This window comes from Gadus chalcogrammus, chromosome 12, assembly GCF_026213295.1.
Source record: "Gadus chalcogrammus isolate NIFS_2021 chromosome 12, NIFS_Gcha_1.0, whole genome shotgun sequence".
Taxonomy (NCBI): domain Eukaryota; kingdom Metazoa; phylum Chordata; class Actinopteri; order Gadiformes; family Gadidae; genus Gadus; species Gadus chalcogrammus.
In genome coordinates, this window is record NC_079423.1 from 6,032,298 (window position 1) to 6,041,236 (window position 8,939).

Sequence of the window (8,939 nt, forward strand, 5' to 3'; positions counted from 1 at the left end):
TGCAGTATGCGGATGATATTAATGTAATGGTAAAAAGTGAGAGTGATGTGGATATAGTGTTGAAACATATAGAAACGTATGAGAGAGCTTCAGGAGCAAAAATTAATATGGAGAAATCTGAAATAATGGGGATGGGTAGGAACAAAGACCTAGATAACAAATGGGGATTCAAAGTAGTGGAGAATCAAAGAAAAGTGCTCGGAGTGTATGTTGGTAGTGATGAGAATGAATGCGATGATTTGACGTGGAAGGATGTTATTGGGCGTATGCAAAAGACCCTGAGTATGTGGAGGGCTAGGGGTCTGCTGTTGAGGGGAAGGGTGGCCGTCACCAATGCTCTAGTGTTGTCGCAGGTGAATCATGCCTTGAGCACTTGTGCGCTTCCGACTTGGGCTGAGCAGAAGATTGCCAAAGTCGTTAGAGACTTTATTTGGAGGAGCAAAGCAGCCAGTATAGCGCATAGAACGCTGATAAGGGTCAATGATCAGGGTGGGCTAGGATTGATGGACGTACTCGCAAAAAGAACTGCGTTACGAACTAAATTGATAGGCAAATTTAGGGATGCAAGTCGGGAGGCGGCCTGGAAGGGCCACTTCAGCCAGTGGCTGAGCACATTTGGTCTCTTAAGTGATGACAATTTGTTGCAGACGCAGAACGCAGCGGCATATGCACATCTGCCGCGGTTCTTCCAGGAGGTGCTCAACGCGTGGTTCCTGCTGTTTGATAAGACTACACTCGTATGCGAGTCAAGAGCGTCTGTGATGAGGCTACCTTTCCTCTCCAGCCCATATTTTAAACAGGGGGGCGGAGGGGTCATCAAGAGCGTGGCTCTTGAGAGGGCGGGGCTGAAGCGGGTGGGAGATCTAGTGGACAGGGGAGGGAGATGGGATAAAGAAAGAGTGATTAGGATAATGAGAGAGAAGGGAATAACATATAGGAGGGGAGTGATTGTGAAAGTGTTGGAGAGAGTGGAAGAGTGTGTGATGAGTGAATGGGGGGACGGGTTTAGAAATAAGGGGAGGGTTGGGCAGGATGATGGGGTGGGAATCTTCCTGTGCCTGGGGGGGGAGACACACGCCATTACTGATGTCAAGACAAAGATTTGGTATAAGCATGCATTGACACATAGAGTGCAAAAACCCACATGTGAGAGTAAATGGTCAGACACATATCCGGACATTACACCCAACATTTTGTGGAAGTACATTAACATACCGCACACACCGCATGCAATATTTGATCTTGATTTCAAGATAAGGCACAGGAGGATTTTCACATGCATCATCCTGCACCAAATGCACAGGGGAGTGTATGGGAGGACGTGTATGGTGTGTGAAAGTGGGGATGAAGACGTGAATCACATTTTTGTGTATTGTTGCGAGCTAGTGGAGTTCTGGGGAAAAATCAAGGGGCTGCTGGGAGGGTGCAGTGTGGGAGACTGCTGGGTGGAACGGGGGTGGGAATTGTCTGTACTCTTGGGAGTGAGTAGGAAATATAAAAATTGGAAAATGATCAATATGATCTTTGGATTCGCAAGGAGGGCGATTTTTAACAGACGCAATTTTGCGCTGTATGAAAGGAGAAAGTTGGATGCATGGAGGCTGTTTGTGAATGAATGGAAAAGACACTTACGAATGCTGTATGTTGTGGACGAGGCTTTGTTTGTGAGTATGTTTGTAGAGAGCGCGGGAGTATGTGGTGTGAATGAGAATGGAATTGTATGGATGACTGAGCAGGGCACCGTTTGGGGTTGATTTGGGTGGTTTAAAGGGGGTGGCTTATTTTTGGAGGTGGGAGAGTGGGGGGTTTTTTGTGGGATTTTGGTTTTGTGTGTTTTTTTCGAATGAGGGGTGGTTTAATTTTGTGGGTAAATGGTCGAGGCTAAAAGATTCTGTGTTTGGCTGTTCGGTTTGTGCTTTGGGATGGAGGGGCGGTTTAATTTCGAGGGTAAGTGTATTCGGGAAAAGATACTGCTTTTGCTGTGTTGTTCTTATTTTTAATTTAAAAGAGAAAGTGTGTTTAGCTAATTGTTTGTGCGGTTTCTGAGGGTGGTTTATTTTGTGGGACTGTTTTTCATTTACTTTTATTTGATATACGTATAAATGAATGTGTAATTGTATAAAATTGAATATATTTTTGATAATAAAAAAGATAAAAAAAAAAAAAAAACACGCCCGATCTCGTCTGAACTCAGAAGCTAAGCAGGGTCGGGCCTGGTTAGTACTTGGATGGGAGACCGCCTGGGAATACCAGGTCCTATAAGCTTTTTCTTTTTCAACTCGAGCTCATTGCCTCCGTGGCCTACCGTGGCGTACCGTGACCTGATGTTTACTGCCAACCGCTTTGGAGGATTTAAGCAACATACAAAAACTGACAACGTCTCTCAAAACTGTTTTTGTGAAACATGAGGACAGTATAGTGATACTGCCAGCAGGGAGCACCAGATAGCTGAACCGACAGTTGTACATTTCTTAAACTTTCACCAACACAAACACGCACGCTCACTTCAGATCATGGGAGGACGTCAAAAAATCACCACCCATTCTCTGACACTTTAACCGTTAACCTTGGTTCAAACATTTAACATCACACGCACACGCAGTGTATTTCAGATAATTAATGAATTCAGATGTCACAATGATCGTTTACATGGATAAGGAGTTCTACTGAATCAATTACTGCCGTTTATATCTAACTAATGATTGTTTTTGTAAGAGTGTAACGTCGAGCCTCAGCAGCTTTCTCACTCCTTATGTGCTACTGTATAAAACCTGGTTTTGCGCCTCTACTAATTGCTTACGGCCATACCACCCTGAACACGCCCGATCTCGTCTCATCTCGTTAGCTAAGCAGGGTCGGGCCTGGTTAGTACTTGGATGGGAGACCGCCTGGGAATACCAGGTGCTGTAAGCTTTTTCTTTTTCAACTCGAGCTCATTGCCTCCGTGGCCTACCGTGGCGTACCGTGACCTGATGTTTACTGCCAACCGCTTTGGAGGATTTAAGCAACATACAAAAACTGACAACGTCTCTCAAAACTGTTTTTGTGAAACATGAGGACAGTATAGTGATACTGCCAGCAGGGAGCACCAGAGAGCTGAACCGACAGTTGTACATTTCTTAAACTTTCACCAACACAAACACGCACGCTCACTTCAGATCATGGGAGGACGTCAAAAAATCACCACCCATTCTCTGACACTTTAACCGTTAACCTTGGTTCAAACATTTAACATCACACGCACACGCAGTGTATTTCAGATAATTAATGAATTCAGATGTCACAATGATCGTTTACATGGATAAGGAGTCCTACTGAATCAATTACTGCCGTTTATATCTAACTAATGATTGTTTTTGTAAAAGTGTAACGTCGAGCCTCAGCAGCTTTCTCACTCCTTATGTGCTACTGTATAAAACCTGGTTTTGCGCCTGCACTAATTGCTCACGGTCATACCACCCTGAACACGCCCGATCTCGTCTGAACTCGGAAGCTAAGCAGGGTCTGGCCTGGTTAGTACTTGGATGGGAGACCGCCTGGGAATACCAGGTGCTGTTAGCTTTTTCTTTTTCAACTCGAGCTCATTGACTCCGTGGCGTACCGTGACCTGATGTTTACTGCCAACCGCTTTGGAGGATTTAAGCAACATACAAAAACTGACAACGTCTCTCAAAACTATTTTTGTGAAACATGAGGACAGTATAGTGATACTGCCAGCAGGGAGCACCAGAGAGCTGAACCGACAGTTGTACATTTCTTAAACTTTCACCAACACAAACACGCACGCTCACTTCAGATCATGGGAGGACGTCAAAAAATCACCACCCATTCTCTGACACTTTAACCGTTAACCTTGGTTCAAACATTTAACATCACATGCACACGCAGTGTCCTCATCCTCATCATCATCCTCATCGTCATCCGCTTATCCGGGGTCGGGTCGCGGGGGGAGCAGCTCAAGCAGGGGGCCCCAGACTTCCCTTTCCCGGGCCACATTGACCAGCTCTGACGGGGGGATCCCGAGGCGTTCCCAGGCCAGTGTTGAGATATAATCTCTCCACCTAGTCCTGGGTCTTCCCCGAGGTCTCCTCCCCACTGGACGTGCCTGAAACACCTCCCAAGGAAGGCGCCCAGTGGGCATCCTTACCAGATGCCCGAACCACCTCAGCTGACTCCTTTCTAAGTAAAGGAGCAGCGGCTCTAATCCGAGTTCCTCACGGATGGCTGAGTTTCTCACCCTATCCCTAAGGGAGACGCCAGCCACCCTTCTGAGAAAACTCATCTCGGCCGCTTGTACCCGCGATCTCGTCCTTTCGGTCATCACCCAGCCCTCATGACCATAGGTGAGGATAGGAACGAAGATCGACCGGTAGATCGAGAGCTTTGCCTTGCGGCTCAGCTCTCTTTTCGTTACAACGGTGCGGTAAAGCGAACGCAATACCGCCCCCGCTGCTCCGATTCTCCGGCCAATCTCACGCTCCATAGTACCCTCACTCGCGAACAAGACCCCGAGGTACTTGAACTCCTTCACTTGGGCTAAGGACTCATTTCCTACCCGGAGTAAGCAATCCACCGGTTTCCTGCTAAGAGTCATGGCCTCAGATTTAGCGGTGCTGATCCTTATCCCAGCCGCTTCACACTCGGCCGCCAGCCGATCCAGTGAGTGCTGAAGGTCACAGGCCGATGATCCAATGAGGACCACATCATCTGCAAAAAGCAGTGACGAGATCCTCAGACCACCGAACTGCAACCCCTCCCCACCACGACTACGCCTCGATATCCTGTCCATGTATATCACAAACAGGATTGGTGACAAGGCGCAGCCCTGGCGGAGACCAGCACCCACTGAGAACGAAACTGACTGGCTGCCGAGAACACGAACACAGCTCTCGCTTTGGGAGTACAAAGATTGGATGGCCCTGAGGATAGACCCCCTTACCCCATACTCCCGCAGCACCTCCCACAGTTTCTCCCGGGGGACCCGGTCATACGCCTTCTCCAGATCCACAAAACACATGTAGACCGGATGGGCATACTCCCAGGCCCCCTCCAGGATCCTTGCGAGAGTGAAGAGCTGGTCCGTAGTTCCACGTCCGGGGCGAAAACCGCATTGTTCCTCTTCAATCTGAGGTTCGACGATCGGCCGAACCCTCCTTTCCAGCACCTTGGAGTAGACTTTACCAGGGAGGCTGAGAAGTGTGATACCCCGGTAATTGGCACACACTCTCTGGTCCCCCTTTTTGAACAGGGGAACCACCACCCCGGTTTGCCACTCCTTTGGCACTGTACCCGACTCCCACGCGATGTTGAATAGGCGTGTCAACCATGACAGCCCCTCAACACCCAGAGCCTTTAGCATTTCTGGCTGGATCTCATCAATCCCTGGGGCTTTGCCACTGCGGAGATGTTTGACTACCTCAGTGACCTCCACCAGGGAAATTGACGACAAAACACGCAGTGTATTTCAGATAATTAATGAATTCAGATGTCACAATGATCGTTTACATCAATAAGGAATCCTACTGAATCAATTACTGCCGTTTATATCTAACTAATGATTGTTTTTGTAAAAGTGTAACGTCGAGCCTCAGCAGCTTTCTCACTCCTACTGTATAAAACCTGGTTTTGCGCCTGCACTATTTGCTTACGGCCATACCACCCTGAACACGCCTGATCTCGTCTGATCTCGGAAGCTAAGCAGGGTTGGGCCTGGTTAATACTTGGATGGGAGACTGCCTGGGATTACCAGGTGCTGTAAGCATTTTCTTTTTCAACTCGAGCTCATTGCCTCCGTGGCCTACCGTGACCTACCGTGACCTGATGTTTACTGCCAACCGCTTTGGAGGATTTAAGCAACATACAAAGACTGACAACGTCTCTCAAAACTATTTTTGTGAAACATGAGGACAGTATAGTGATACTGCCAGCAGGGAGCACCAGAGAGCTGAACCGACAGTTGTACATTTCTTAAACTTTCACCAACACAAACACGCACGCTCACTTCAGATCATGGGAGGACGTCAAAAAATCACCACCCATTCTCTGACACTTTAACCGTTAACCTTGGTTCAAACATTTAACATCGCACGCACACGCAGTGTATTTCAGATAATTAATGAATTCAGATGTCACAATGATCGTTTACATCAATAAGGAATCCTACTGAATCAATTACTGCCGTTTATATCTAACTAATGATTGTTTTTGTAAAAGTGTAACGTCGAGCCTCAGCAGCTTTCTCACTCCTACTGTATAAAACCTGGTTTTGCGCCTGCACTATTTGCTTACGGCCATACCACCCTGAACACGCCTGATCTCGTCTGATCTCGGAAGCTAAGCAGGGTTGGGCCTGGTTAATACTTGGATGGGAGACTGCCTGGGATTACCAGGTGCTGTAAGCATTTTCTTTTTCAACTCGAGCTCATTGCCTCCGTGGCCTACCGTGACCTACCGTGACCTGATGTTTACTGCCAACCGCTTTGGAGGATTTAAGCAACATACAAAGACTGACAACGTCTCTCAAAACTATTTTTGTGAAACATGAGGACAGTATAGTGATACTGCCAGCAGGGAGCACCAGAGAGCTGAAACGACAGTTGTACATTTCTTAAACTTTCACCAACACAAACACGCACGCTCACTTCAGATCATGGGAGGACGTCAAAAAATCACCACCCATTCACTGACACTTTAACCGTTAACCTTGGTTCAAACATTTAACATCACACGCACACGCAGTGTATTTCAGATAATTAATGAATTCAGATGTCACAATGATCGTTTACATAGATAAGGAGTCCTACTGAATCAATTACTGCCGTTTATATCTAACTAATGATTTTTTTTCTAAAAGTGTAACGTCGAGCCTCAGCAGCTTTCTCACTCCTACTGTATAAAACCTGGTTTTGCGCCTGCACTAATTGCTTACGGCCATACCACCCTGAACACCCCCGATCTCGTCTGATCTCGGAAGCTAAGCAGGGTCGGGCCTGGTTAGTACTTGGATGGGAGACCGACTGGGAATACCAGGTGCTGTAAGCAATTTCTTTTTCAACTCGAGCTCATTGACTCCGTGGCGTACCGTGACCTGATGTTTACTGCCAACCGCTTTGGAGGATTTAAGCAACATACAAAAACTGACAACGTCTCTCAAAACTATTTTTGTGAAACATGAGGACAGTATAGTGATACTGCCAGCAGGGAGCACCAGAGAGCTGAACCGACAGTTGTACATTTCTTAAACTTTCACCAACACAAACACGCACGCTCACTTCAGATCATGGCAGGACGTCAAAAAATCACCACCCATTCTCTGACACTTTAACCGTTAACCTTGGTTCAAACATTTAACATCACACGCACACGCAGTGTATTTCAGATAATTAATGAATTCAGATGTCACAATGATCGTTTACATGGATAAGGAGTCCTACTGAATCAATTACTGCCGTTTATATCTAACTAATGATTGTTTTTGTAAAAGTGTAACGTCGAGCCTCAGCAGCTTTCTCACTCCTTATGTGCTACTGTATAAAAGCTGGTTTTGCGCCAGCACTAATTGATTACGGCCATACCACCCTGAACACGCCCGCTCTCGTCTGATCTCGGAAGCTAAGCAGGGTCGGGCCTGGTTAGTACTTGGATGGGAGACTGCCTGGGAATACCAGGTGCAGTAAGCTTTTTCTTTTTCAACTCGAGCTCATTGACTCCGTGGCGTACCGTGACCTGATGTTTACTGCCAAGCTAAGCAGGGTCTGGCCTGGTTAGTACTTGGATGGGAGACCTCCTCAGAAGCCCAGGTTGCTGTAAGTAGTGAGGAGAAAATGACATGAATGACATGGATGATGATGACAATGATGATGAGGAGGAAGAAGCTGATGATGATGCTGATGATAAAGAGGACATTAAAGTTAGTGACGGAGATGAGGCAGACGATGAAGATAAAGGAATTGAGGAGGTTGACGGAGAACCCACTAACCTTAACGCTGGGTGGGCAGATGCAATGGACAAGATTCTGCAGAAGAAAACCCCAGCGAGCAAACCAACGATACTGGTGAAGAGCAAGGAGTTGGACAAGGTGAAGGAGAAACAAGAAAGAAAAAAAAAAAAAAAAAAAAAAACACGGCCGATCTCGTCTGAGCTCAGAAGCTAAGATGGGTCGGGCCTGGTTAGTACTTGGATGGGAGACCGCCTGGGAATACCAGGTGCTGTAATCATTTCCTTTTTCAACTCGAGCTCATTGCCTCCGTGGCCTACCGTGACCTACCGTGACCTGATGTTTACTGCCAACCGCTTTGGAGGATTTAAGCAACATACAAAGACTGACAACGTCTCTCAAAACTATTTTTGTGAAACATGAGGACAGTATATTTATACTGCCAGCAGGGAGCACCAGAGAGCTGAAACGACAGTTGTACATTTCTTAAACTTTCACCAACACAAACACGCACGCTCACTTCAGATCATGGGAGGACGTCAAAAAATCACCACCCATTCTCTGACACTTTAACCGTTAACCTTGGTTCAAACATTTAACATCGCACGCACACGCAGTGTATTTCAGATAATTAATGAATTCAGATGTCACAATGATCGTTTACATGGATAAGGAGTCCTACTGAATCAATTACTGCCGTTTATATCTAACTAATGATTGTTTTTGTAAAAGTGTAACGTCGAGCCTCAGCAGCTTTCTCACTCCTACTGTATAAAACCTGGTTTTGCGCCTGCACTATTTGCTTACGGCCATACCACCCTGAACACGCCTGATCTCGTCTGATCTCGGAAGCTAAGCAGGGTTGGGCCTGGTTAATACTTGGATGGGAGACTGCCTGGGATTACCAGGTGCTGTAAGCATTTTCTTTTCAACTCGAGTTCATTGCCTCCGTGGCCTACCGTGACCTACCGTGACCTGATGTTTACTGCCAACCGCTTTGGAG

At 46.7% G+C, this 8,939-nt stretch overlaps 7 non-coding genes across 7 annotated transcripts; all 7 read left to right on the plus strand.

Moving 5' to 3' along the window:
• Positions 1 to 2,794: 2,794 nt before the first annotated feature.
• On the plus strand, positions 2,795 to 2,913 carry LOC130395567 (5S ribosomal RNA). Its single transcript, XR_008898612.1, has one exon. It is a non-coding gene; the product is annotated as a 5S ribosomal RNA (ribosomal RNA).
• Positions 2,914 to 3,442: 529 nt separating this feature from the next.
• LOC130394643 (5S ribosomal RNA) lies at positions 3,443 to 3,561 on the plus strand. The gene has a single exon (XR_008897781.1). It is a non-coding gene; the product is annotated as a 5S ribosomal RNA (ribosomal RNA).
• A 2,081-nt stretch (positions 3,562 to 5,642) lies between these two features.
• On the plus strand, positions 5,643 to 5,761 carry LOC130395550 (5S ribosomal RNA). Its single transcript, XR_008898597.1, has one exon. It is a non-coding gene; the product is annotated as a 5S ribosomal RNA (ribosomal RNA).
• A 521-nt stretch (positions 5,762 to 6,282) lies between these two features.
• On the plus strand, positions 6,283 to 6,401 carry LOC130395551 (5S ribosomal RNA). The gene has a single exon (XR_008898598.1). It is a non-coding gene; the product is annotated as a 5S ribosomal RNA (ribosomal RNA).
• A 521-nt stretch (positions 6,402 to 6,922) lies between these two features.
• LOC130400482 (5S ribosomal RNA) lies at positions 6,923 to 7,041 on the plus strand. The gene has a single exon (XR_008902965.1). It is a non-coding gene; the product is annotated as a 5S ribosomal RNA (ribosomal RNA).
• A 519-nt stretch (positions 7,042 to 7,560) lies between these two features.
• On the plus strand, positions 7,561 to 7,679 carry LOC130395666 (5S ribosomal RNA). Its single transcript, XR_008898694.1, has one exon. It is a non-coding gene; the product is annotated as a 5S ribosomal RNA (ribosomal RNA).
• Positions 7,680 to 8,737: 1,058 nt separating this feature from the next.
• LOC130395552 (5S ribosomal RNA) lies at positions 8,738 to 8,856 on the plus strand. The gene has a single exon (XR_008898599.1). It is a non-coding gene; the product is annotated as a 5S ribosomal RNA (ribosomal RNA).
• The last annotated feature ends 83 nt before the right edge of the window (positions 8,857 to 8,939 follow it).